The 25,076-nt window shown below is 48.1% G+C and overlaps 2 long non-coding RNA genes across 3 annotated transcripts; one reads left to right on the top strand and one right to left on the bottom strand.

Moving 5' to 3' along the window:
* Positions 1–2,445: 2,445 nt before the first annotated feature.
* On the bottom strand, positions 2,446–18,501 carry LOC112833112 (uncharacterized). Of its 2 annotated transcripts, none has more exons than XR_012373664.1 (4): positions 18,289–18,501; positions 9,682–12,541; positions 6,514–6,752; positions 2,446–2,734 (listed from the first exon to the last, which is right to left on the bottom strand). It is a non-coding gene; the product is annotated as an uncharacterized lncRNA (long non-coding RNA). The 2 variants fall into 2 exon arrangements; XR_012373663.1 differs by having other exon boundaries at positions 9,682–12,538.
* LOC141370009 (uncharacterized) lies at positions 10,074–13,217 on the top strand. The gene is made up of 2 exons (XR_012373665.1): positions 10,074–10,209; positions 12,342–13,217. It is a non-coding gene; the product is annotated as an uncharacterized lncRNA (long non-coding RNA).
* Positions 18,502–25,076: the final 6,575 nt, after the last annotated feature.

Here is a 25,076-nt window from a genome sequence, read left to right as displayed (position 1 = left end):
TCCAGTCTCAGAAAAGGACATGTAAAAGGGTGTTCCTTGCTGCCTTGTTGTTTCATGGTTGCTGGGAGTTGGAGGTGACTTGAGCATGGGGGGAGTGGAGGGGTAAAATGTGGGACTATGCAACTAGAGAAAGGAGGAGCCAGGATGCGGCTTGGGGATTGGGTGGGGGCTAGGGGAGCAGGCCCTGAAAGAATTCACCCAAGGCAGAACAAAAGAGAGAGCACTTTATTGGATACACTGCAAGGACAACAAAGGGGAGACTACCACAAGATGGTGGCAAGGGACTAGAGTTATAGGGTGGAGTGAGGAAGTTTGGGAACATATGGAATTTTCCCTTTTTTGGTAACTCTGCCTGGTTTAAAGTAGCTCATTGGTGCATTAGGGCTATTTGGAGGTGGGTCACTTAATGAGCCTGTTTGTATTCAGCTTGGTGGTCACTGAGGGCCCTTTTGCCTTGCTCAGGTTTCCATTGCCCAAGCCTGTTTCCTAAAAGCAACCTCTACAACCAGGTGTATTCACAACAAGGATTCAAACGCCCAGTGCTGAGCTGAAAAAGTACAACCACCCAGTGAGATCTATAACACAACATCAATAAATGCATGCACACAAGACAACAGAGATTGCAAAGACACAAACAAAAAGATACCCATTAAACATATCAGGGGCGCCTGGATGGTTTAGTCATTAAGCGTCTGTCTTTAGCTCAGCTCATGATCCCAGGATTCTGGGATGGAGCCCCGCGTCGGGCTCCCTGCTTAGCGGGGAGCCTGCTTCTCCCTCTCCCACTCCCCCTGCTTGTGTTCCTTCTCTCGCTGTGTCTCTCTCTGTCAAATAGATACATAAAAAAAAATTAATAATAATAAAAAAGATTAAAAAACCGTATCAGAATGGGTTGCACTTCAGACCCCTCGGGGCTGTCCATGTCTTCTCTTCTTTGCCTTTTTGGCTTTAAGGCATTTACAGCCCCTTTAGATTTAAGGTTAGGGGAGTCCCAGGCATCTCTACCCCCAAGACAAGGAGCTTATTACTAGTTCTCTGGGATCAGAGAAGGAAGAATATTTTTCAGTCACTAGCGTAAATTCAAGAAGGCTTCCTTCCCTGGAAGAGGAAGTATTTGGGATGGCCTTTGAAAAAAATAACATAATGATAATAGCTAACACTTAATGAGCCTCAATCTAAGCACTTTGTGTGGATTATCTCATTTTGTCCCCCAAATCACCCTACATGAAATGGGCATGACCATTTTATGAAGGACGAATTGAAGCACGAGAGGGTAAATAACTCTCCCTTCCTCACATGGGTAAGTGGTGGAGCCAGGGTTCTAACCCAGGTTGTCTGATTCAAGAGCCAGAGCATAAGCATTTGGCAGGTGGAGGGGACTCTGCTGGAGTCAAAGCCACAGACAGCAGGCAGTGTCTCTGCCTAAGCCCTGCATCTGGATGGATGCAGAGGTGCCGCGGAGCAGCTGGCTGGCATAAATGCCCACCTGCCACCCAAGATAGCCATAGCCCTGAGCCAGCAGAACGAAGTGGCTGCTACTTTCGCCTCTCAGAATGCTCACATCTTGGGATACACAGTGAGGAATGAAGGGGCACAGGAAACCATAGTCAGGACTTCAGTTTTTACACGATGACTGGGAGGCTGTAGAAAAATTGCATTTTTATTAAAACAACCATGGTTCAATGAACAAGGGAGTAAGATGCAAAATCCAGTGGGCCACTTTGGACAAGGCCCCAGAGGCTTGGGTGTGCACACTGCTTTATCTTGGGGGATATTTGGAGGGAGATATTTGAGGGGACCAAACCCTGGCTCTGCCTTTTTCCTGTCCCTGATGGTATGCAGAGCCCATTTTCACCCTGCTTCTCTAGGCCTCAACCTCAACCTCCCCCCCACCCCCTAACTCACTCACTTGCTCGCTCACTCTGAGGATCCCAGGTCATTCTCAAAGACAGTACTCAGTTCCACACACACGTGCTGCCTCCATCCCTTTAGCATTAGGGACTGTGGGGTAGGAGGACAGAAGAGGTAAATCAGAGACCATCACAGTTGACAGGGATGAAGAGAGAGCCTGAGAGCACAGTGCTGGGGCTTGGGGTAGGGCATGTGGGGCGGCTCCAGGACCCGTATGAGTGTGTGTGACAGAGGGATGTGATTGACCTTAACACCCAGTAGAAACAATGAGGAAATATCAAAGTGATGGAAAACTTGGTTTGACTGTGGAAAAATAATGTCAATTATACTCACTTATGAGCTCTACATATCGTTTTAGCCTATTAATTTTGTAGCTTAGTAATTATGCACATCATTTCAAATGTCTTTTTTTTTTTTTTTTTCAATCCTCATGTAGCTGGGGCCCAAGGGTACGAGAGCACTTGGCTCCAGAGGTCCCAAGCCGACCGGGTTCGGCCCCTGGCTACTGACAAAATCCAGAGGCAGAGAAATGAGTGGTGGTGAAACCAGAAAGGAATTTATTTCAGTGCAGCCAACACCTTGAAGACCACGGACTAGCATCTCAAAGACCATCTCCAAAGTGCTGAGAATATCTGTAGGTTTATATAAGGAAAATGTGGGGCAAACGTCAGTGGGTACGTGCAGGTGGGCAGTAAAGGTCAGGTCAATCATTGTCTTGGCGTCAGTCACGGGAGGCTTGCAGGCATCAGGGCAGTCCTTATTGCTTCAGGGGTTGGTAGTTTTGGTTCCCATCACAGGATGCTTTGCCCGCAGGGTCTTTTGCCTGAGTTAAGAGATGAGAAGAACCTAATCAACAAATCAACCAATCAAGAACAGATAGAGTCAATTGGAGGTAGCTGAAGCCCTCTTTCACTGGGGAGGGAAAAACAATAAAATAAACTTGCTAAATTTCTTTCAGTAGAATGAAATTTCCCCTGGCCTGCCTCAGGGCCTTTGCACTTGCCGTTTCCTTGTCCACAATTAGCTCTTTGTCATTTTTGGACTGGCTTAAGTGTCCATCCCTACCCACACTGCCCCTATCACAGCAGCCTTTGCCTCCGGAGCAGTCACAATCTGTAATTCTGGGACACACAAGTAACACTGGGTCTACCTATTCCTATTCAGAGCTCATTGCTCTGTCATTTCATACTCAAATGGTACACCAGACTAGTTTATTATTCGCTCTACGTTTATGTATATTTGAAATTTTCTATAGTAATTTTTTTTACAAAATTCCTATCTCTTAGATAAGGCAACTATGGTAAAATATTAATATGTGGTACTATTCTTCCAACTTTTCTGTAGGTTTGAAATTTTTCTAAGTAAAAATTAAGAGGAAAAAAAGAATCTGGGCGCCTGCATGGCTCAGTCGGTTAAGCGTCTGCCTTCGGCTCCGGTCATGATCCCAGGGGGATCGAGTCCCACATCTGACTCCCTGTTCAGGGAGAGTCTGCTTCTCCCTCTACCCTTCCCTCCCCTGCTCATGGTCTCTCTCTCTCTCACTCTTTCTCTCTCTCTAATAGATAAATAATATCTTTAAAAAATGTTATGGTCCCAGACCACCAAATGGAGCAGTCCCCAAACCCAGCAAGGTCAGAGCTAGGAGTAAAACCTAAGAGTTATCTGGACTCCTTGCAAGTGTTGTTTGGGGTACTTGGAACTTCAAACCTACATGTTCAGGGCTTCCATCAACTAAGGGAGTCATGTGCCCTGTTTGTCATTTTTACAGGAAGGAGGGTGGGACAAGGAAGTTATTAGCGAAAGAAAAGAAAGGATTGTTCCAGGCAAGGAGAGGACCCATGTGACAGATTACTTCACTGGTGCTGACCAGAAAATCCCTAACTTTAACTGAGATTATGTTTCTGGGGGAGGTTCAAACTAAACTTAGGTTAGGTATTCAGCTCCTGTTTGGTGACTTGGCCTAGCATAAGTGACACCATCTTGGGCCTGTGGTTTTCTTTTTTAACAATCTGAACTTCCCTGAATTCCCTGTCACTTTAAAAATAAAGACTTGCATTATTTTTCAAGGCGTTGGACCCTAGGTCTGAGCTGTGAGCCCTCTTGCCTGAAGCAAAAGGAAAAGACAAAGAGATGATTTTTTTTTCTCTTTAATGTTTTACTTAGAAAAATTTCAAACCTACAGAAGAGTTGAAAGAATAGTATCACATAATAATATTTTCCCATGTTTGCCTTATCTAAGAGATAGGAATTTTGTAAAAAAAGTTATAGAAAATTTCAAATATAAATAAAACTAGAGCAAATAAGATGATAAACCCCATATACCTATCATCCAGATTCAGCTGTTAATCCTAGTTAACTTCCTTCTCTCCCCTGCATTATTTTGAAGTAAATTCATATTTACCCATATTCAGTGTGTTTAATCCACTGAAGTTATTTTCCTTACTGATGCTCAAATTATGTCGTCTTTGGCCAAACTGGAACCTAAACCCTTTTACCTCAACCACAGTAGTCTTTAATAGCTTCCCTGCTTCTGGTGTGACAAGATACTCCAGACTGATCCAGCACATTCCCAGCACCAGACCTAGAATCAACCATTTCTAGATCCAAGGAGTCTTGGGTCCTTTTAGTGGGAAAGATACTGAGAGAACACAGTCTGGGCTCTAGGGATGATCATTGCTACTGGGTTACTCTTATTTCTAGGACCTTCCAGTGGATAGAGCTAGGAAATGATTCATCTGTTTGTTTCCTGATAAAATGTATCATGAGTTCACACTCAAGACAATGAATATAAGCTCGAATTCAAGACAACAGGGTTTTACCTAATGTTATCAAAATTACATCTGTATTTTCTTTATCCCATGGTGGAAGTCCCACTTCTCAGTGACTCCAAGATAATTCCTCATTCACTTTAACCATAATATACTCACAACAGTCTCAGAATAACAATTCCAGCATAAAAACCAACGACATGATTCCTGAACAGGTTTAAGTATTTTTAAAAAGTTTGTCTTGTAGTGCACCTGGCTGGCTCAGTCCATAGAGTGAGCGACTCATGATCTCACGATTATGAGTTTGAGCCCCATGGTGAGTAAAGAGTTTACTTAAAAGGGGGTGGGGGGGCTGGGTGGCTCAGTCGGTCCAACTCTTGATCTCAGCTCAAATCTTGATCTCAGGGTCTTGAGTTCAAGCCTCGTGTTGGGCTCTGTGCTAGGTGTGAAGCCTACTTAAAAAAAAAAGGTTTTTGGGCGCCTGGGTGGCTCAGTCGGTTAAGCGACTGCCTTCGGCTCAGGTCATGATCCTGGGGTCCCTGGATCGAGTCCCACATCTGGCACCTAGACAAGGAGTGAAGCAAAAAAAAAAAAAAAAAGGTTTTCTTGTCATTGGGATATATCCCTCTAGGGGCATATAATCACATTACTGTTTTGAAGTCACTTGGAATAGTTCCTCTCTGTGTAGTTATGCCACCAACTCAACATGCATAGGTTTGGGAAAAAAATCAGAGGTTTGTTTCATTTTTGCTTTTTTAAAGGTTAATTTTGTTCAATAATTATGTAAAATATTTATAGTTTCAAAGTCAATTTTCTGAAGGTTGTCACAGTCAGTTGTCATAGCCCAGCAGCTTCCCGCTGGTTCTTGCTCTCCTTCATTCATATCTAGCTTTTCTTCCCCTCTGATGACCCGACTGACTAACAGCAGCCCCAGGCTACCATAGATGTTCAGAGGCAGGCCCAGAGGCATCCTGTATATAGAGGAGACAGCTTCCTAGAGACCTCCCTGCAGCTTCCCCTGTGGTTCCATTTGGGCGGCTGGACATACTTGGTTTCTCAGATTGACTGGCTAGTGAATCCTCTGCTCCCACAACTCCTCTTGCAGTCACTGTCTTCACCAGCTCCTTCCACAATTGTGCAAAGCAAATTACTAAGATAAAGCCCCCATCTTGTAATCTCAGAGCGATTCTGCTCTCCAGCTGAATCCTGACTGACATAATACCTTTTCTGTTGTTGTTGCTTACCCTTATATTGTTTAATTCAATTATATATGTATATGTAACATGACATAGATATGTATTTTCCCTTTCCTATAATAGCATATTACATACAATTGCTCACCTTGCCTTTTTTTTTGTTATTAGATTTTTTTTTTTAAATTTATTTGACAGAGAGAGAGCACAAGTAGGCAGAGCAGCAGGCAGAGGGAGAGGGAGAAGCAGGCTCCCCGCCGAGCAGGGAGCCCGACACGGGGCTCGACCCCAGGACCCTGGGATCATGACCTGAGCCGAAGGCAGACGCTTAACGACTGAGCCACCCAGGCGCCCCTCACCTTGTCTTTTTTTGATAACAGTTTTGTTGAGATATAAGACACCATACAATTCACGCATGTAAGTGTACATACAATTCAATGGTTTTTGGTATTGTTCAGAGTTGTATTATCATCACCATTAAATTTTAGAACATCTTCATCACCCAAAAAAAGAAACTCCATACCTTTTTAGCTCTCACTACCCCAGCTCTGCCACCACAGCCCCAGTGGTTAGGCAACCGCTAATCTACCTTCTGTCTCTACAGATTTGCCTACTGTGGACACCCACATTGCTTTACTCACAGAAGAAGCCACCCGGGTGATCTCTCTGCGATGGTATGTTGTGATCTTGTTCCTTTGCGGCCTCAGGGTCCTCCATTGTGTGGCTTAGCCAACCAGTCCCTTCTGATGGACACGTGCCTATTTCCAATCTTTGGCTATTACAATAGAGTTACGATGAATAGCCTCGTGCATGTATCATTTGGCTTTTTTTTTTTTTTTTACCAGTGCATCCATGGGGTCTATTCTTAGAAGCGGGGTTGCTGTGTTAAAGGATAAATGCACATGTGATTTTGCTAGCGATTGCCAAATCCCCTCCACAGAATCTGTACTATTTTGCACTTCATCAGCAATGTATGAGAGTGCCTGTTTCCTCACAGCTTTCCCAATAGAACATGCTGTCAAACTCGGATTTTTGCCAATCTGATAGGTAAAAAATGGTAACTAAATGTGATTTTTAAAAAAGATTTTATTTATTTATGTGACACGGAGAGAGAGCATGAGCAGGGGGCGGGGCAGAGGGAGAGGAAGAAGCAGAGCAGAGAGCCCAATGTGGGGCTCCGTGTAATTTTAATTTGCATTTCTGTCATTAGGAGCAAAGTTGGTGATCTTGTCTATGTTTAAAAACCATTTTCATTGTTTTTCTGAGAACAATCTGTTCTTATTTCTAGCTCATTTTCTTTATGATTGTTGGCCTTCTTCTTAAAATAATTTTTTAAATAATTTTTATTGTTATGTTAATCACCATACATTACATCATTAGTTTTTGATGTGTTCCATGATTCATTGTTTGTGCATAACACCCAGTGCTCCAGGCAGAACGTGCCCTCTTTAATACCCATCACCAGGCTAACCCATCCCCCCACCCCCCTCCCCTCTAGAACCCTCAGTTTGTTTTTCAGAGTCCATCGTCTCTAATGGTTAAAATAATTTTTTTAAGATTTTATTTATTTATTTGACAGAGAGAGACACAGCAAGAGAGGGAACCCCGGCAGGGGGATGGGAGAGGGAGAAGCAGGCTTCCCGCTGAGCAGGGAGCCTGATGTGGGGCTCGATCCCAGGACCCTGGGATCATGACCTGAGCCGAAGGCAGACCCTTGACTGACTGAGCCACCCACGCGCCCCCTTAAAAGAATTTTGAAACAACTTTTATTTCTTGTCTTACTCATGAAGTAATGTTTGTTCATTACCAAAGAAAATTTAAAATACAGACAAGAAAAAACATACCCATGATTCATATACCCTAAGATGACACTGGGAATCACTTGCTATATATTATGTTAGCCCCTTTCTTTCTTTCTTCTTTCTTTCTTTCTTTCTTTCTTTCTTTCTTTCTTTCTTTCTTTCATATAGTTGAGTACAGCTGACACACAATGTTACATTAGTTTCAGATGAACAACATCACCATTGGACAAGTTTGGACAGCTTATAAAATTATGCTATGCTCACCACAAGTGTAGCTACCATAGCTAACCCCATTCCTTTTTTTTTTTTTAAGAAAGATTTTATTTATTTATTTATTTGAGAGAAAATGAGAGTGAGAGAGCACAAGCAGGGGGAACGGCAGAGGGAGAGGGAGAAGCAGGCTCCCTGCTGAGCAGGGAGCCTGGTGCGGGGTTTGATCCCAGGACCCCGGGATCATGACCTGAGCCCAAGGCAGTCCCTTAACCGCCTGAGCCACCCAGGCACCCCCCATTCTTTTTTTTTTTTTAAGATTTTATTTATTTATTTGAGAAAGAGAGAGAGAGAGAAAGCGCATGCACAAGCAGTGGGGAGAGGTAGAGGAAGAGGGAGAAGCAGCCTCCCTGCTCAGCGGGGATCATGACCTGAGCCCAAGGCAGATGCTTAATAGACTGATCCACCCAGGTGCCCCAGCTAGCCCCATTCTAAAAAAAGGAAAAAAGATACACACACACACACAATGGCAAAATATTTACTGGTCATGTGCCAGCACTTGGAAGCCAGAGGCTGCACAGGTCTCTCTGCTTAGAGCATCAGCTCTTTAGGGGAGAGAGGCCTGGAATGCCTGGTGAAGGGATGGAGGGGAATGGCAGAAGGTTCTGACCAAGTAGGGTCAGGGGAGGCCAGTGTGCAGCCCCTGGAGAGGTGCCAGTACCAAGTGGGTAGCTTGAGTGTTGCTTACCCAGAGGGGAAGGGTAGGGCAAACAGCCCTGTCCTGAGCTCCAGCCCTGTTCTGCAGTGCCCAGCCATGTGACCCTGGAGAAGTCTCTCCCCATCTCTGCACTTCATGGATGGTCTTTTAGTTCCCTGCCCACACAAGCATTATACTAAGACAGGATGAATAATTCATTAGAGAAAGAAAGCATTGATTGACGACCCAAAGGAAGGCAGGGCTGTTTTATTTTTCAGGCCTCTAGGCACCCCCCTAAACTTACAAACTTGGACCCCACCCACACTGCCCAACACTTGTGTACTCATGTCTTCCTGAGTCTAGTCCCAGTTCTGCCACTCTCTAGCTGTGTGACGCTGGGCAAATCACTAAATCTCAGTTTCTTCATCTATGGATGATACTTTGTTACAGGGTCATTTCAAAATGCCTAAAGCAGTCCCCCGACCCAGCGAGTGACTCATTATGGTGGTAATTATTACCTGCCACCTATCCCGGCTGAATCATCTTGACAACCCTGTGAGGCAAGAACTAGTAAATCTAAGCTCCACTTTACAGAGGAGGCAAGTGAAGTGCAGAAAGGTTAATGACTCGCCCAGGGACACACGGCAAATAGGAGAGTTGAGAGTGGAATCCGGGCATGCCTCTCTCAGAAGGCGAACTCGGTGGTCCACATGGCGCTGCAGTCTGAGTCCCCTGGGGTACCCCGACTCTAGGGTACGCTCGCTCGCCGAGAAGAAAAGCGTTTGGCGGGGAAACCTCAAAAAACAGCGCAAGCAGGCACGGGGGGGTGGGGTGGGGGGACGTAGGAGCCGGACCAGAGAGAGGCATGCAGCGGCCGCTCACGCCGCTTCTCCAGCTGCGCGGCGCAGCTTCTCCGTTCGGCCCAACTGCAGTTCCCGCGGTCGACACACGGGGGAGCCAGAGCCGGCTAAGAGCTGCCGGCGGGAAATACCGTAATTGCCTCAGGTGTGCGCACAGTCGTCCGCCGCCACGGAGCCGCGTGACGGAAGCCGGAGGAGCGTGAGGAGCGAGCCGCCGGGGATTACCGACCGTAGTCTGACCTGAGGTTGGCTGGGTCCGGCCGCCACGGAGGAGGCTCCGCGCGGAGAAGCGGGGTCCCACCCGCGGGCTCCGAGTCTCTCGGAGCTCTTCCTCCACGCCGACTTCCTGCTGCTCTGTTTTCTGGGGTTTTCCCCGGAAGCGCGGCGCAGGTCGTTGACCGCCAGGCAACGACTTGGCCCCTGGGGGGCGGGGTGAAAAGCGGCCGGAGTTGCAGGGATGGCAGGACCGGGGGGGGGGGGGGGGGGGTGAACTGCCGGTTTAATTCCCACTCCCCTGACTTCCCTCTTCACGAAGGACCTCCGGAAGAGCCTCAGGCCTTCGTCAACCTGAGCGCCCAAGAGACAGTAACGCTCTTCACACCGAAAGTGTGGCGACCGACGATGGGTTCCTGTCAGGGTAATGTGCATTTGCAACTCTGCAGCTCGGACGGAGCACATGCTTCACCCAGAAGAACTTCCAAAGGCCTGATTGCCCAGAGCAGTCTGCCGGCAGGAGGGCGGGGATGACCCGGAGCTGTGGGCCGGGAGGTGAGGCAGTGCGGTGTGGACTAGGCCGCAGAGCGGGTCCGGGTGCCCCCTAGACCCGTGGGGTCTGCGTCCCGGCCGCTGTAAGAAGCCACGGGCAGTATCCAGAAGCAGTGCCCCGGGCCCAGGGCTCTGCAGGGCTCTGCCCGCCCAGGCGGCGTGGCTCAGGGTCGGGGCAGGAGGGGCTGGGGGGAGGATAGGGGAAGCACAACGAAGAGAGAGGAAAAGGGAAGCGAAGAGCTCAGAGGTGGAGCTGGGCAAGACTTTCATTCTCCAGGCCTCAGTTTCCTCATCTGGAAAGTGGAGATAATAATACCACTTAATGCTAAGGGCTACCGTGAGCTTTCAATGAGCCAGTGTTCTAGAAACTGCTCTGGAACCAATGCAAAGGCTAGGCAGGAAACCTCCTCCACGGAGGCCTCCCTGATTGTCTCAGATCCCAATGCTGCTGTCTCCTGGGGGCTCCCAGAGCCCATGGTCCAGCCTTCTGTGCCAGCCCTATAGCCTTGATGGGGTGACTGTTTATTTTGCAGTTTATTTGGCAGCTACCCCCCCCACACACAGGATACCACTTTGCCCCCCCATCCCTACCAGACCGAATTTTTCAAGGCAGTCGTGGTGCTTGATTCATCGCTATATTCAAAAACAAGGCCAGATAATACTTTTGTTCATCTAAAGTTCATCTAAAGGTCATCTAAAAAAATAATAAGTACAAAGAGACAGAGTTGTGAAAACAAATGCAGTGGGGGTGGGGGATGGGACCAGATATTGAAACAATTTGACCAGAGCTATCAGAATTTTTTTAAGTGTATATATACTTTATCCTCAACTCCATTTTTAAGAATCTACACCACAGAAATAATAGCAGTGCTAGGGCAAAGATAAATGTGCAAGGACATTGGCTGCAGTGTTGTTTGCAACTGTAGGAAAGAACTGGAAACAACTCAGGAGTCCACCAGTAGGGGTTGGTGATCATTTTACAATATATGTAAATCAAAGTTTAAGGCCTTAAACTTTTTTTTTTTAAGATTTTATTTATGTGTCAGAGAGAGGGAGAGAGCTCAGGCAGGGGGAGCGGCAGGCAGAGGGAGAAGCAGGTTCCCTGCTGAGCAAGGAGCCCAACTCGGGACTCGATCCCAGGACCCCAGGATCATGACCCGAGCCAAAGGCAGACGCTCAACTGACTGAGCCACCCAGGCCTCCCTGTATGCCTTAAACGTATACAATGATGTATGTCAGTTATTTCTCAATAAATTTGGAAAAAATTAGAGGATGATGAAATAAATTGAAGTGCAGCCATACAAGGCAATACTGAGCAGTTGTTAAAAAAAATGAATGGGTCTGTAAGTGCTGAGGTAGGAAGAATGTCTAAGAGATAGCAAGAAACAGAACAGGAAGTATAGTGTGAGTCCATTTCTCTGAAAACATTCTCCCACAGCTGCCTTCCAGTCTTTGTCAAATCTCCCTTGTCTGTCTCAGTATGGCAATCTGGAAGATCCTTTGTTTTGCAGCCCCTTAAGGATATTAAAAGTCTGCTCCAACCCAATTTAAATTCAAATTCTTTGCATCTCCAAAGTACATATAGCACAGATCCATACCAGGCTTATCATTTTAACACATTTATTTCCCACTACGCCCCTCTGAAAGAGACACTATGATTATCATCCTCAATTTACAGTTAAGGAAATTATAGGACAGAGAGGTTAAACAGTTTTCCCAAAGTCACACAGATCACAGATGGCAGAACCAGTGTCAGAATCCATGCTTTTAACCACTCTGTGTGTCACTCTAGGCTCATAGGACTACAGATGGTACCTTTTGTTGGTTCAGGCTTTCACTAGGTACAGTATATATCATTAATTAGATATACTAGACTTTCCCCTGATGAGGGACAGATGGATTGTTTCCAGTGTTGTGCTATCTATCACAAACATTGCTGCAATGAACTTCTTTAGTCAGGTGTTTTTGTGCACTGTGCAAACATTTTGGTCGGTTAGATTCATAGAGGTCAAATTGCTGGGTCAAAGGATACATTTAAATTTGGATAGCTGTTCTAGATACCTATTGCTATATGGCAAACCACCCCCAAATGCAATGTTTAAAACCACCATTTTATCTTATTCACAATTTTACAGGTGAAGAATTCAGGAAGGGCTCAGCTGGATGGTTTATCTTTGCTTCTCTGCCAAGCCAACTTCATCACTCACATGACAAGGCCTTAGCACTTCTTGACCTCTCTGCAAATGATGTCATATCCTCCAGGGCTCCCCCACATGGTTTGGGCTTCTCACAACAGGTCATTGCAGTTCAGGTAAGAGGCAGAACGTTGAATCTGCTGGGCAAGTTAAGGGATATGCTTGGAACTAAAACAATATCACTTTTGCTAGATTTTATTGACCAGAGAACTTAAAGACCAGCCCAAATTCAAAGGAAGGGATCACCAACCTCCTCTCTCTAGGGGAGAAGTGTCAAAGAATTTGTGACCACCTTTACTCCACCACAGTAGCTGTTTCAAAATTGCCTTCCAAAATGCTGGTCAGTTTACATTCCCGCAGTGTTTGGGGCTGTCTCCCCACACCCTCACCAACACTATACATTGTAGAACATTTCATTGGTGCCAATCTAGCAGTTGAAAATGGCATTTCATTGTTATTTTGTTATATGTTTCTTTCATTATGAGTGAAGGTGAGCATCTTTTCATGTATTTACTGTTCAGCTGGAATTTTTCTTTCCTTGTGAATTGCCCATTGACTTCTAAAATGTGTATTTTAAGGAAATTAGCTCTTTGTCTGACATTCTGTTACAAATAGTTTTCCCAGGGGCGCCTGGGTGGCTCAGTCATTTCGCGTCTGCCTTGGGCTCAGGTCATGATCCCAGGGTCCTGGGATAGAGCCCCACATCGGGGTCCCTGCTCAGCGGGAAGCCTGCTTCTCCCTCTCCCACTCCCCCTGCTTGTGTTCCTCTCTCGCTGTCTCTCTCTGTCAAATAAATAAAATCTTTAAAAAAAAATAGTTTTCCCAGTATGTGGCCTTTTGACTTTGTTTTTTAATAATTTTCTCCATTCGGGTTTTAAAAATTTTTTTTTATGTGTTCAAATAATCAGTCTTTTACTTTAAGACTTCTAGGTTTTGTGTGGTGTGTTCCTTCCTTTTTTCAGAATTTTCCTGCTAGTTTCAAATGTTTATTTTTCCAGAGGAAGATTAATATCATTTTCTGAGGCTCCCTCCCCAATCTTGTTGGTATTTGGATTGAAATAGCTTTCACTTGATAAACCCCTTAGAGAAAATGCACAACTTTACAATTGGAGGGCAGGGGTGGTCATCACCTTGTTTTGAGTCTTCTCTTCTATAGGACATTGAGGCTTATTGAGGGGTGGCAGTTCCATCTCAGGGAAGCCCCAGTACCCCAGGCACCTACAAGGGAGGGAGCCCAAGAGCCCAGCAAGGGCCACCCTGAGGTCAGGTAGGCCCTGCATAGGCCTGTCCCTGGGAACCCAAGGCTTGGCCAAGGGAGGCCTAGAACATAACCCAAAGCTACAACTCTGGACCTACATGCAGGGTGAGTTCAGGCCTCCCTAAAGGAAACATTCCTTGGAGGCCCAGGAGAGGGGCCAGATGTTTCCTCAAAGAGCCGATTCATGAAGTAGGAGATTTCACAGGCAGCGCCTTGTTCAAGAAACCAAGTAGTAAGGCCTTTGCCAAGGACAGTCCTACTGGTCTCAACATCACAGCCTTGGGGAGAGGCAGGGATCTGCTCTGGGAACCACAGGTACGGGTGGTGGCTCTGAGCACAGGCCTTCAGGCTTGCCTTCCCAACCCTGCTGGTCTCCACTGGCTTCTCTCTAATCCTGTAGCCTCAGACAGCAGCATCCAGCCCCTCCTTACCCAGGCGGGGGCCCAGAGGCTTCCCCAGAGGCACCCAGGGAGACTGAGTGGGCACTCATGTATTACGGGATCATTTGTTGAGTGCCTGCTATGTGCAAGTCTGTGTCCTTGGGATGCATTAGACCAAAATTCCTGCCCTTCTGGAGCTGATAGACATAAAATAACTGGTGAAAATGTAAAATGTCAGGAGATAAGTGCCACGGAAGATAAGAGAACGAGGTAAAAGGACTTGGGGGCTGGGGGTGGGAGCAGCGGAGAAGGCAGTCAGTGTTTCTGGGGAACATCCATTTGCCCTCCAGGCTGGCTCAACAGTGGGGACCCTGTACAGGAAAGCTGGGAAGGAAAGCAAGGTGCTCATTCCCCTGGCTCCTTCTCTGAAGGGTCACAGCTCCTGTCTGGGGACCTTCTCCCACAATACTCTCTTTCCTGTTTTCAGCAGCCACTTCCTTCCCTCCCCCTCAAGCCTGGGAGTAGTAAAGGTGCCCCATGCCCCCACACCTGGGCATTGCACCCTCCCTTGGGGTGTCCTTACATCCCATTCACACCTTTGTGAATAGTCCTCGGATAATCCCAATTGGAGTGCTGCATGCTGCTGGAACACTGAGAAATACAGTGGCATTTGAGCAGGCTGGAAGACAGGAAGGCGGTTTGCCATGTAGATACCTAAGGGAAGAGTGTTCTGGGCAGAGGGGATTACCAGGGCAGAGGCCTGGAGAGGGGAAGGTATGTCTGAACTTTTTTTTTTTTTTTTTAAGATTTATTTATTTACTAGAGAGAGAATGAGCAGAGGGAGGGGCAGAGGGAAAATCTTCAAGCAGACTCCAGGGAGTCTGACATGGGTCTCGATCTCGTCACCCTGAGATCGTGACCTGAGCTGAAATCAAGAGTCGGATGCTCAGCCACCTGAGCCACCCAGGCGCCCTGGTATGTCTGAACATTTTGAAGAAAAGCAAGAAGCCAGAGTGGCTGGAGCAGAGGGAAGGGCAGTGGAGTAGCACATGGTATCAAAGAGGTGTGTATTGGGAGGCAGGGCCTCTGGAGGCCCCGACTGAGGAGAGACTGTTCTTAAACACTATTGTTCTGGCTGCTGTGTGGAGAACCAGCTATGGGGGGGGTCAGGGGTGGAAACAGGGAGGCCAGTGACAGGGCTACTGCAGTATCCCGGGTGGCTGAGATGGCACTAGGGAAGAAATGAGCCCATAGGATTTGCTAACGGGTTAGATGTGGGGTATGAGAACAAGGAGGCAAGGATGCTTCAAGGTTTCTGGCCTGTTGGATTTAGCAGGGCTGCTAGGTTTCTTGTGGCTTCCCTGCATCCATCCAGCCTAGCCTTCACATGCTATCCCTCTGGGGGCTGCAGACCCATCTCTTCTAGGGCACGCCTGCTGGTCTGCTAGCCACTTCCAGGAGGGGTCCTTTAGCAGGTCTCAGCCCCCTCTACTTGGGACCATCTCTCTGCTGGTCCTTGGTCCAAGGTTGGGAGTGGATTCTGCCCCTGGGGCACTGGGAACAGAGGCAAAACCAGATCCCAAGAGGCAGCCCCAGTGAGTTGACTGTTGCCCCTCTAGTGACATGCTTTCTGGGGTACTCCCAGATCCACTCTTCAGCCTGGGCCCTGTGGGTCAACCGGACCTGAGAATGTCCTCCTTCTTCTTCCATCACTCTCTCAGCTGGCTTCATCTCAAGCTCCGGGCCTCTGTGGGGCCATTTGAGTCCTCAAGTGAAGAGCCTGCCGAGGGGTAGCCCAACCCTTCCTCAGGGACTTTGTCAGCCTTGGCCCCTCCTGCTGGACATGGTCTTTCAAAATTCCGGTTTGGAGGGCCTCCTCCCACAGCATCCTGTGGGGTCACTTGGCGAAGCTCTCACTGCCCCAGCCACTGGATACCAGCTGAATGCCTTCTGGACCAGCCAGGCCTGGCCTCCATTGATAACAGCACCACCACATAGACTTCCCCTGAGCCGGCTCCATGCTGAGCTCTCCTCCAGCCTATCCACCCAAGTCAGCTGGGGTCCATCTAGCACAGACGGCTGGTTGTGAGAGTGGGTTCTGGGGTATACACTCTCCCACTCATCTACATTTGGACCTTGGGCAGTCACCTAACTCTCCAAGCCTCCATTCCCTCAGCTGACCTCCTGGTGTCCCTTCCACATTGGAGATCCTCATAAGTACTTTCTGAACAAGTTACTGAATGCAATGTGCTTAACACAGTGCATGACCCACAGTATGTACTCAGTAAAAGTCAGCTATTTAAATCATCCCCATCTCCAGATGAAGAAACTGAGGCTCGGAGAGGAATGGACCTTGTCCAGGGCCACAAGAGTGGGAAATGGTGGAGCCAGTTTCCCCTGTGTCCTGACCCATCCATCTACCCTCACCCCTGCACTTGTCCCCTTCTTCCCTGCTGCTGTGAGGCCAGCACAGGGTACGTGTCAGCCCACGAGGAAACAAATGGAGAAGCCAGGAGCTTATACTCTGAGAATCCCTAGAGGAGGGGAGGCACCTGTCTTCATGGGCGATACAAAGATGAATTAAACACAATCTCAGCTCACAAGGGGCTGCCCAGTCTGGAGCTGGGAGCCACAGTGCTCCAGAAGCAGCATCCTTCCCTACATAGAGGATCCAGGAAACCTCCATGGAGGGGTGATACCTGAGTTTCAGGGACACAACTGGCTCGTTGAATCATACATGTCACAAGAAATGGTGACCACACAATCTGAATCTTTAAAGACAGTCCACGTTTTAACCATTCTGTCCCATTTTTGGGTAAAGCATCAAACACCCCAAAGAATCCAATGTGGTAGCACCAAATTGACCTCTCACAACCAGGTAGGTCACAAAAATCCATATTACTTCACATGTACTAAGCTTAACTTGGGGAAATAGGGCCAGGTACACAGATGCCACCTTCCCCAGCTTCATGGGTGTGTGTATGTCCACAAAGACACTAACACCAGCCAAAGCTAAAGGCCACCCACTCTCGGGTCATCAAGTGACTCACTGGCTTGAGTAGGCACCCACTCCCTGCTCCAGCAATGACCCAAACCCCAGTGCTGGGCACTGTAATGTCTGGAGGGGCTGTGTGAATCCTCAGAGAAAACAGACTCTTGCCGTGTATACCTCTTGTCAGGATCAGGGGCAAGGCCTCGTAGAGGCAACACAAGATTTTGGCTCAAGTGTCTCTGACCAGGGCTGCTGCCCAGACACAGTGGCTTTGCTCCCTCAGCACAGTTTTGCAACCTTAGTGTTTTGCTTTTCAGGTTGACTCCTGCCAGGACTTTTGGTTTCAGTTTCTGAGACAGTTTCTGAGCAAGTCCTGCCCTTTTCCCTCTGCTGTTCTTCACACTCTCCCTCCTCCTCCTCCTCTGTCTCTGCCCTTCCTTCCCTTTCCCTCCCTGGTGAGAAATGGCCCCCTCGTCCCCAGCTCTGTGAGAAAGGATAAGGAAAAGAGGGGAGGGGAGGCGGATAGAGAAGTGAAGAGAATTACCAGAGAACCCGCTCCATTTTCAGGGCTGCTCACAGTTGTGCAAACTCTGCACTGTACAATTCTAGGGGACGCAGTCACCTTGATGCCACCAAAGTTTGCATAATTAGCGCACCTTTCAGGAAGATCACAGTAAAGTGTCCTGGGAAGAGGCATTTTTTCCCCTGAATTGTCAGAAATGCTTCAAGTGGAATTGAAAGGGCTGAATGCATTTTGACTCGGATTCCCCCAGAAGCCCCAAGCTATCGCCTGTCCCACAAGCCCCCCCCAAGTCCTTGCACTCTAACCCACTTGTCCCTCACTGCTCAGTTTCTCAGCTGGGCTAAGAGCTCTAGTGAGAGACTGGTTCAAAATAGGAGGCCAGTCACCTCTAGGGCAATTCGTGGGCCCCAAACAAAACTCTTCCTTTCTAGGCCTCAGTTTCCCCACCTGTAATATGTGTAGTGGACAAAATGATCACTAAGGGGTCCTCCAGATTTAACATCTTGAGTTTGTGCCTGGGAAGCAGATAAGTTACAGTTGAATTCAGCCTCAGGGTCCCCTTTACCCAGGGAGAAGGAGGTAATTGTTCCCCTGACTGCGAGCAGGGCGCTGGAGGATTCTTCCGTTGTGGAATGATGGTGGGAGCCCCATGATGTCACGCAGAGAGGCTGTGTCCCCGAACCTCTCTAAGCCTCAGTTTCCTCCCCCAGTGAAACGGGGGTGATAATACTCACCTTGCAAGTGGCTGTGAAGAATAAAGGGAACACTGTGTGCAGCGGTGCTGGCACAGAGAAGGTGCTCAGAGGGTAGACGGGAAGGCCCTGGAGCCCTGACTGAGGTTAGGCCTGCGGAGGACAGCAGGACCACCAGGCTCCGCCACTGCCTGAGCTCATGCTCCAGGGCAGGAAACCTACCTGGTTTCCTCTGGGCCCTATAGGCCACCCCTATCCTTCCTCTACTGTGGGCTACCCCACCCCGCCCCCTTGCATGACCCCACTTCCGGCTGTAAGCTTAGGGACGGCACAGCTCTGCAGGAACCCCAAAAAGCCCAAACCCCTTAGCCTGGCCTGCAGGCCCCACCCTCTGCCCTACCACTCCTGCTGCTCACCAGCAACCTTGAGTTACCTGACACCCCCAAACAAGCCATGCATTGTCACATCCCCAAGTCTTTCCCCATGCTCTGTCCCTTCCATGTCACATGTGTGCCTCCTCCCCTCTCCCTGCCTCACAAGAGAGCTAAATCCCACTCATTGTTTAGAGGCCTGCTCAAATGTCACCTTCTCTGGGAAGCCTTTCCCTGTCCTTCCAGTAAAGAAAATAATGACCCTTCCTGTCGGCTCCATCAGCTCAGGACTCCGTTAGGAGTGCTGTAGGGCTGAGTCAGTCGTGTCCCTACAGAGCCGCAGTGCCCTCATCTATGAAATGGAGGCAAATCACCTATTCCCAAGGGGGACGGTGTTGGAGGACTTCAATAAAAGGGGACACATGAAGCCCCTAAGCATAGTGTGGGCATGCAGTCCATGCCCAATAAACCCTAGCTGACCCTTCAATTCCAGCCCCCCAACCCTGCCAGAGAGCAGGAAGGGTGGGTCAGGCATTCTTTCCATCCATTTATTCCAGCTCTTTTCAATGGGTCCTCAGGTTCCCGCCCAGGGACGCTGCCAACCCGCCGCTCATTGGAGACCAACAATGATTGACAGGCTCCAAACCCGATGATTGACCTAGTCCTTCCTGGAGCAGGTGGCCCGCCCTACTGCCCTCTTTGGAGCCCCTGTCTAAGGAAGGCAGAGGCCAGGAGTAATGGGGGGGGGGGGAAGGCGCGCAGATAGGTCTGATTTCCATGGGTAGCCTTCAGTCGGCCTGTGCAGCCTGCCCACCCCACTGATGACTCAGGTCTACTCCCCACCCTTCCCCTTCAGGAAGAGGCCCTGTCATAATCGCAGTTGTGCTACCTAAAAATAGCTTCAGTTCGCAGATACTACATGAACACCAGGCCTTTCCAGTCAGGGAAGAGGAAGGCCAGTTCTCCAGTGCATTCTCCCCTCAGCCCCTCTTCGAAAACAGAACCTCTGGGGTGGAGTCCTAACACTTCATGGATGGCTTCAGCAGCTGCTTCCTCCCCCGCTTTGGTGCTGAAGGCTTTTTGCTGCTTTGCAATCAGCTTCTCACATGCTCTCATTGGTCCTTTACATCAGAGAGATGGGGCAGAGCAGCAGAGGTTATTGTACCCATTTTGCAGATGCAGAAAACCAGACCAAGGGAGGGGAGGTGACTTGCCCACGATCACACAGTGAGCTGGTTGTGGAGCTGAGGTATGGGCACCTGACTCCTCCTACAGTATTCTTTCTGCCCCAGCATATGTCTCCTCCTCGGAAAATGCTGTGGTCACAACCAAGGCAAAAAGAGAAAGGAGAGAAAGGTTGGACGGAGCAAGATTTGAGGAGCAAGACATTCTTGCGACAAACATTTGTCAAGCTCCTACTATGTGCCAGGCACCACACTGGGCACTAGTGATATAGCAGGGAGCAGAGAGTCTACTTCCTGCCCCCATGGAGCTCCACAGTTTGATGGAATGAGAGTTAACATTTACTGGGCATGTTCTTTGTACCAGATGCTTTACAAAGCACTTTTACATGGGATATATAATTTAATTCTCACTAGCATACCCATAAGGTAGCATATTGGACGTTTGTCATTTGTGTTGGCCACTCAGCATCTGCAATCCCTTCCTATATGTGTGGGGTATTCTTCACTCGTGAGGAAGAGCCCAGCTTCCACCACTGAGACTAAATATGCCAGATGCCCCCTTTCCCAGCCTCCCGTGCAGCTTGAGGCTGGGCGTGTGACCAACCTTGGCCAATTAGCACAACCACCCCAGACTCCGTGTTGAGGCAGTAACTGTACAGATCCATCCTGGCAGTCAGTTAAGGACAACAGGAGCCTCGTCTGGTTTCCGGAGGCACCAACAGCCATTCATGGGGGCAGAGTCCCCCATTCACTGCTGGTGGAGCCAGTGTCTATACCCAGTGGTAGCAGGTAGTGCTGTCCCTCCAGCTGTGCGGAGAGATTGAACATTGGAGCTAGTGGAAAAAGGAGAAAATCCTGCCCTGCCCGTAGTTGGGGATTACTGCTGCTTCCCCACAGAGCAAGTGGGTGGGGTAGAACCTAGAAATGGCAGGGAGTCTGGAGTGGGGATGAGACTTGCTCTGAGGCCTTCCAGCCTGAGTCCAGTGGGGTGGGCTGGGGTGGAAGGGGGCACTGGGTGGTCTCAGAAGCCTCCACCTTGTGGCTGCATAATCATCCCTGCCTGAGTCCCTGGAGAGCCCCTGTCTGTTCTCAGGCTGCTCTTTTCTCCCACTCACCCTCCTTACCATCCCACTGATCCAGGCCTGGTTCTAGACCTTTGACCTCTTCCTGGACACCTGTAACAGCTCCTCCTTGGTCCGCCTGCCTCAGCTTTGTGTCCTTGTGTCCACTCATACCATACCATCCTTCATCCTGGAGTCAGGGTGAGCCTCTGGGACACAGGACTCATGGAGTCACACCTTTCCTTCAGCGCCTGCCAGGATATTCTCACCCACAAATGCCATGCCTGGCACTCAAGGCCCTTAAGCCCCCTGACTATGCACATCAGTCCTCCGGCCACATCCCAGAGCTCTGGCCCCACACCTCTCTGTCCAGTCATCCCTACTCCATCGCCACTGTGCCCTGCCCTGCCCCTTGCACTGCTTTTGCTGGTGCTGTTCCTCCACTAGGAAGGCCCTTCCCCATCCCCTCTATTCTTCTAATAAAATCTCATTCATTCTTAAGGCAGCTTCAAATGCCAACTCATCCATGAAGCTTCCCTCAACCCAACCTTGACTCCTAGTACGAGTATTGATTCCTTTATTTTGTCGAGGAGAAGTTCTGTGGTATTTTAGAGGTACACAAATTGCTACTGCCTGGATCAGGTATTTTGATGTGAATGAAGAAAGCTGTGCCTGTGGGACCAAGAACCTGGGCTCTTGGTCAGACAGACCCAGGTTCAAATCTAGACTTTGCCATTTACATGCTGGGCCATTGTGGGCAAGTCAGTTCACCTCTCCAAGCCCCTTTTCTTCAGCTTCATTGGGCCCCCATGACAAATTAGTGGTTTCAGTGTCAGTCTGCCCTGTGAACCATGAGCAGCCCCTCCAGACCCAAGTTTGTCTGGGGCATGGGGGCCTTTGCTACCCAGTGAAGCCCTCTCTGGTCTCTATGTCTCAGCTCCCCCACTTTCAAATCCATTTTCCACTATGGAAGCATGAAACAGGTCAGAGGGGGACAAAGTGGGAGCCTCCAGTTGGGCATATCGTGGCACCCAGGGAGAAGTGCATAAGTGTGCCCCATCTGTGTGCCTAGATGCTGACAAGCACAGCTGTGTACAAATTTGGGGGTGTGTGTGTATGTGGGGACACATGTCCTTGTCTCTGTATGTGTATAGCTGCCGTGGTTGTCAATTCAGAGGAAAAAAGCCCACACTTCCTGTTAAGAATCGATTAGAGCATCTTTATAGAAGCCCCACGTCTCCCCAGAAGGGTCATCAGAGTTAGGGGAAGAGAGGCGGGAAGGCAGGGCAGGAGGTTGGGAGCAGAGGGCAGGACTCCTAGATTCTTGTCTCATTCTGCTGCCAAGTCATTGCATGACCCTAAACAAGTCACTGTACTTCTCTGGGCCTCAGTTTCCCTTTCTGTAAAAGGATGGGGGATTAAACTAGGTAATCTCTGAACCCTCCTACTCCCTCATTTTTGGGGACCCAGATTAGCATCCAGAGTACACTCTTCAGAGGGAGACACCACTCACAATCCAGATATCCCACCGAGCATCTCCCTCACGCTGTTGATCTAACCCTTCCCAGGCCAGCCTCGGAAACACCGAGACTCTTCCTTGTGGTTCTATCAGGGAGGGGACAGGAAGGAGGTTTCCAGTGGGAAGGGCTTAGTGGCAGCCAGTCGCCCACCCTCATCAGTAACTTCCTGTTGGCCCCCATCCCCACCCGACCCTACTCCCTCCCAGTTCCCACATCCTCAACCAGAAGAGAAACAAATTAGTTCCTCAATAGGAAAAGGCAGGAGTCCCTGCCCTTTCCACCCATCCCATCTACACTGGGTGAGAATACATGGGAAAGAATCTGGTTTCACAGTCAAAGCTGGCCCCCTCGTTTTACAGATAAGAAAACCCATAGACAGAGAGGGTCAGTGACTTGCTCAAGGCATACAAGTGAGATGGTGGCAGTGCCAGGATTGAACACAACTTCCCACAGGCCTTTCCATACCATCAGGGCGCCCCTCCATGAATGAGGCTCCCTAACTAGTTCTCACTTCCACTGAGGGTAGAGCGCAAGAACAGGAGCTTACGCGGCAGCATAGGTACTTGGAGTAGATGCCAGGAAGCACTTCTCTACCTAGAATTGGTAGACCTGGACAGGTGCCAAAGTAACACCTCCCAGACATGCCTTCAGAGAAGGCTACTCTGGAATGCAGTAGGTCCTTGTGGTTAGGGAGATGGCTCGAGAGACCAGGTTTCCTGCTTAAATTATCTTTGCAAGGAAGGGGGGCAAGATTGCAGAAGGAGGAAGAAAGTTACTTTGGCCAGGTCCCATGTTCAGTGCTCACACCTACGCCCATGACAGCTGTAGGAGAGAGGATCTTCACTTTATAGATCAGGAAACTGAAGCTCAGAGAAGTTAAGTGACTTTCCCAAAGTCATACAGTTAGAAAGTACAGTTGATCCTTGAACAACGCAGGGGTTAGGGGTGTGAACCACCCTGGCTCAGTTGAAAATCTTAAGTGTAACTTTCGATTCCCCTAAAATTTAACTACTGACAGTGTACTGTTGATCTGAATGAATCCTTACTGATACCATAAACAGTTGATTAACACGTATTTTGTACGTTATATGTAGTATACACTGTTTTCTTACAATAAAGTGAGCTAAAGAAAATGTTTTTAAGAAAATCTAGGGAAGAGAAAATGGATTTACAGTACTGTACTGTGTAAAAAAAAAAAAAATCTGAATGTAAATGGACCTGCACAGTTCAAACCCATGTTGTTCAAGGGTTCATAGGACCTATGTATGGTATGGCCTCAAAATCTTTGTTCTTTCCACTAAATGATTTCCCAAAACATGGACCACAAGATGTATTTAAAAATATAGTCCGTTAGGTGCATTTAGGTGATACGTATGTGAACTGTTGTTCTTCTTTTAATAATGTATTAATCCAAATGTAAATCAGGAAAAATAAATCAGCTCATCAAACTCAAGATTTCACAGGTATTATTGCTTGGAAATAGGCTGAAAAATTGTTTTTGTTTACCTTTTGATGCCCTTCACCCATTTCTCTCCATCCCCCCAACTTCTGGCAACCACCAATCTCTTCTTTGTTTCTATGAGCTTGGGGGTTTTTTATTTTTGTTTTTGTTTTTTAGATTCCACATGTAAAGAGGTCCTATGATTTCATCTTTCTCTCTCTGACTTACTTCACTTAGCATAATGCCCTTGAGGTCCATCCATGTTGTTGCAAATGGCAAGATTTCATTCCTTTTTTTTTTTTTTCCCAGCTTGGCAAGCAATGGTTTATTAAGGAGACTTACAGAGAGAAGTCTTAGGTGGCAGCAAGATGAGTACATCTTTGCTGATTTCATTCCTTTTTGTGCCTGAATAATATCCTATTGTATACATATACTACAATTTCTTTATCCATTCATCCATCAATGGACACTTAGGTTGTTTTCACCTTGGCTATTGTAAATAACGCTGCAGTGAACATGGGAGTACAGATATCCTTTCAGATTAGTGTTTTCTTTTTTTTTTTTTTAAGATTTTATTTATTTATTTGAGAGAGAGAGAGCACAAGTGGGGAAAAGGGTAGAGGGAGAAGCACACTCTCTGCTGAGCAGGGAGCCCGAAGCGGGACTTGATCCCTGGACCCTGGGATCATGACCTGAGCCGAAGGCAGACGCTTAAACAACTGAGCCACCCAGGCGCCCTCAAATTAGTGTTTTCATTTTCTTCAGATAAATACCCAGAAGTGGAACTGCTGGATCATATGGTAATTCTGTTTTCAATTTTTTGAGGAACTGCCTACTGTTTTCCATAGTGGCTGTACCAATTTACATTCCCCCCAACAGTACCACAAAGATTCTCTTTTCTCCACACCCTCATCAACACTTATTTCTTGTCTTTTTGACACTAGCCATTCTAACAAGTGTGAGGTAGTATTCCCTTGTGGTTCTGATTTGCATTTCCCTGATGGTTAGTGATGCTGAGCCTCTTCTCCATGTACCTGTTCGTCATCTGAATATATTCTTTGGAGAAATATATATTCAGATTTTCTTTTTTTTTTAAGATTTTATTTATTTATTTGACTGAGAGAGAGAGACACAGCAAGAGAGGGAACACAAGTAGGGGGAGTGGGAGAGGGAGAGGCAGACTCCCCGCCGAGCAGGGAGCCAGGTGTGGGGCTCCATCCTAGGACCCTGGGACCATTACCCAAGCCCAAGGC

Source organism: Callorhinus ursinus, unplaced genomic scaffold, assembly GCF_003265705.2.
Source record: "Callorhinus ursinus isolate GAN/ISIS: 27379988/994484 unplaced genomic scaffold, GSC_fseal_2.0 scaffold25, whole genome shotgun sequence".
Classification (NCBI taxonomy): Eukaryota; Metazoa; Chordata; class Mammalia; order Carnivora; family Otariidae; genus Callorhinus; species Callorhinus ursinus.
The sequence above is the reverse complement of the archived record's forward strand: the minus strand, read 5'-3'. Positions and strand labels throughout refer to the sequence as shown.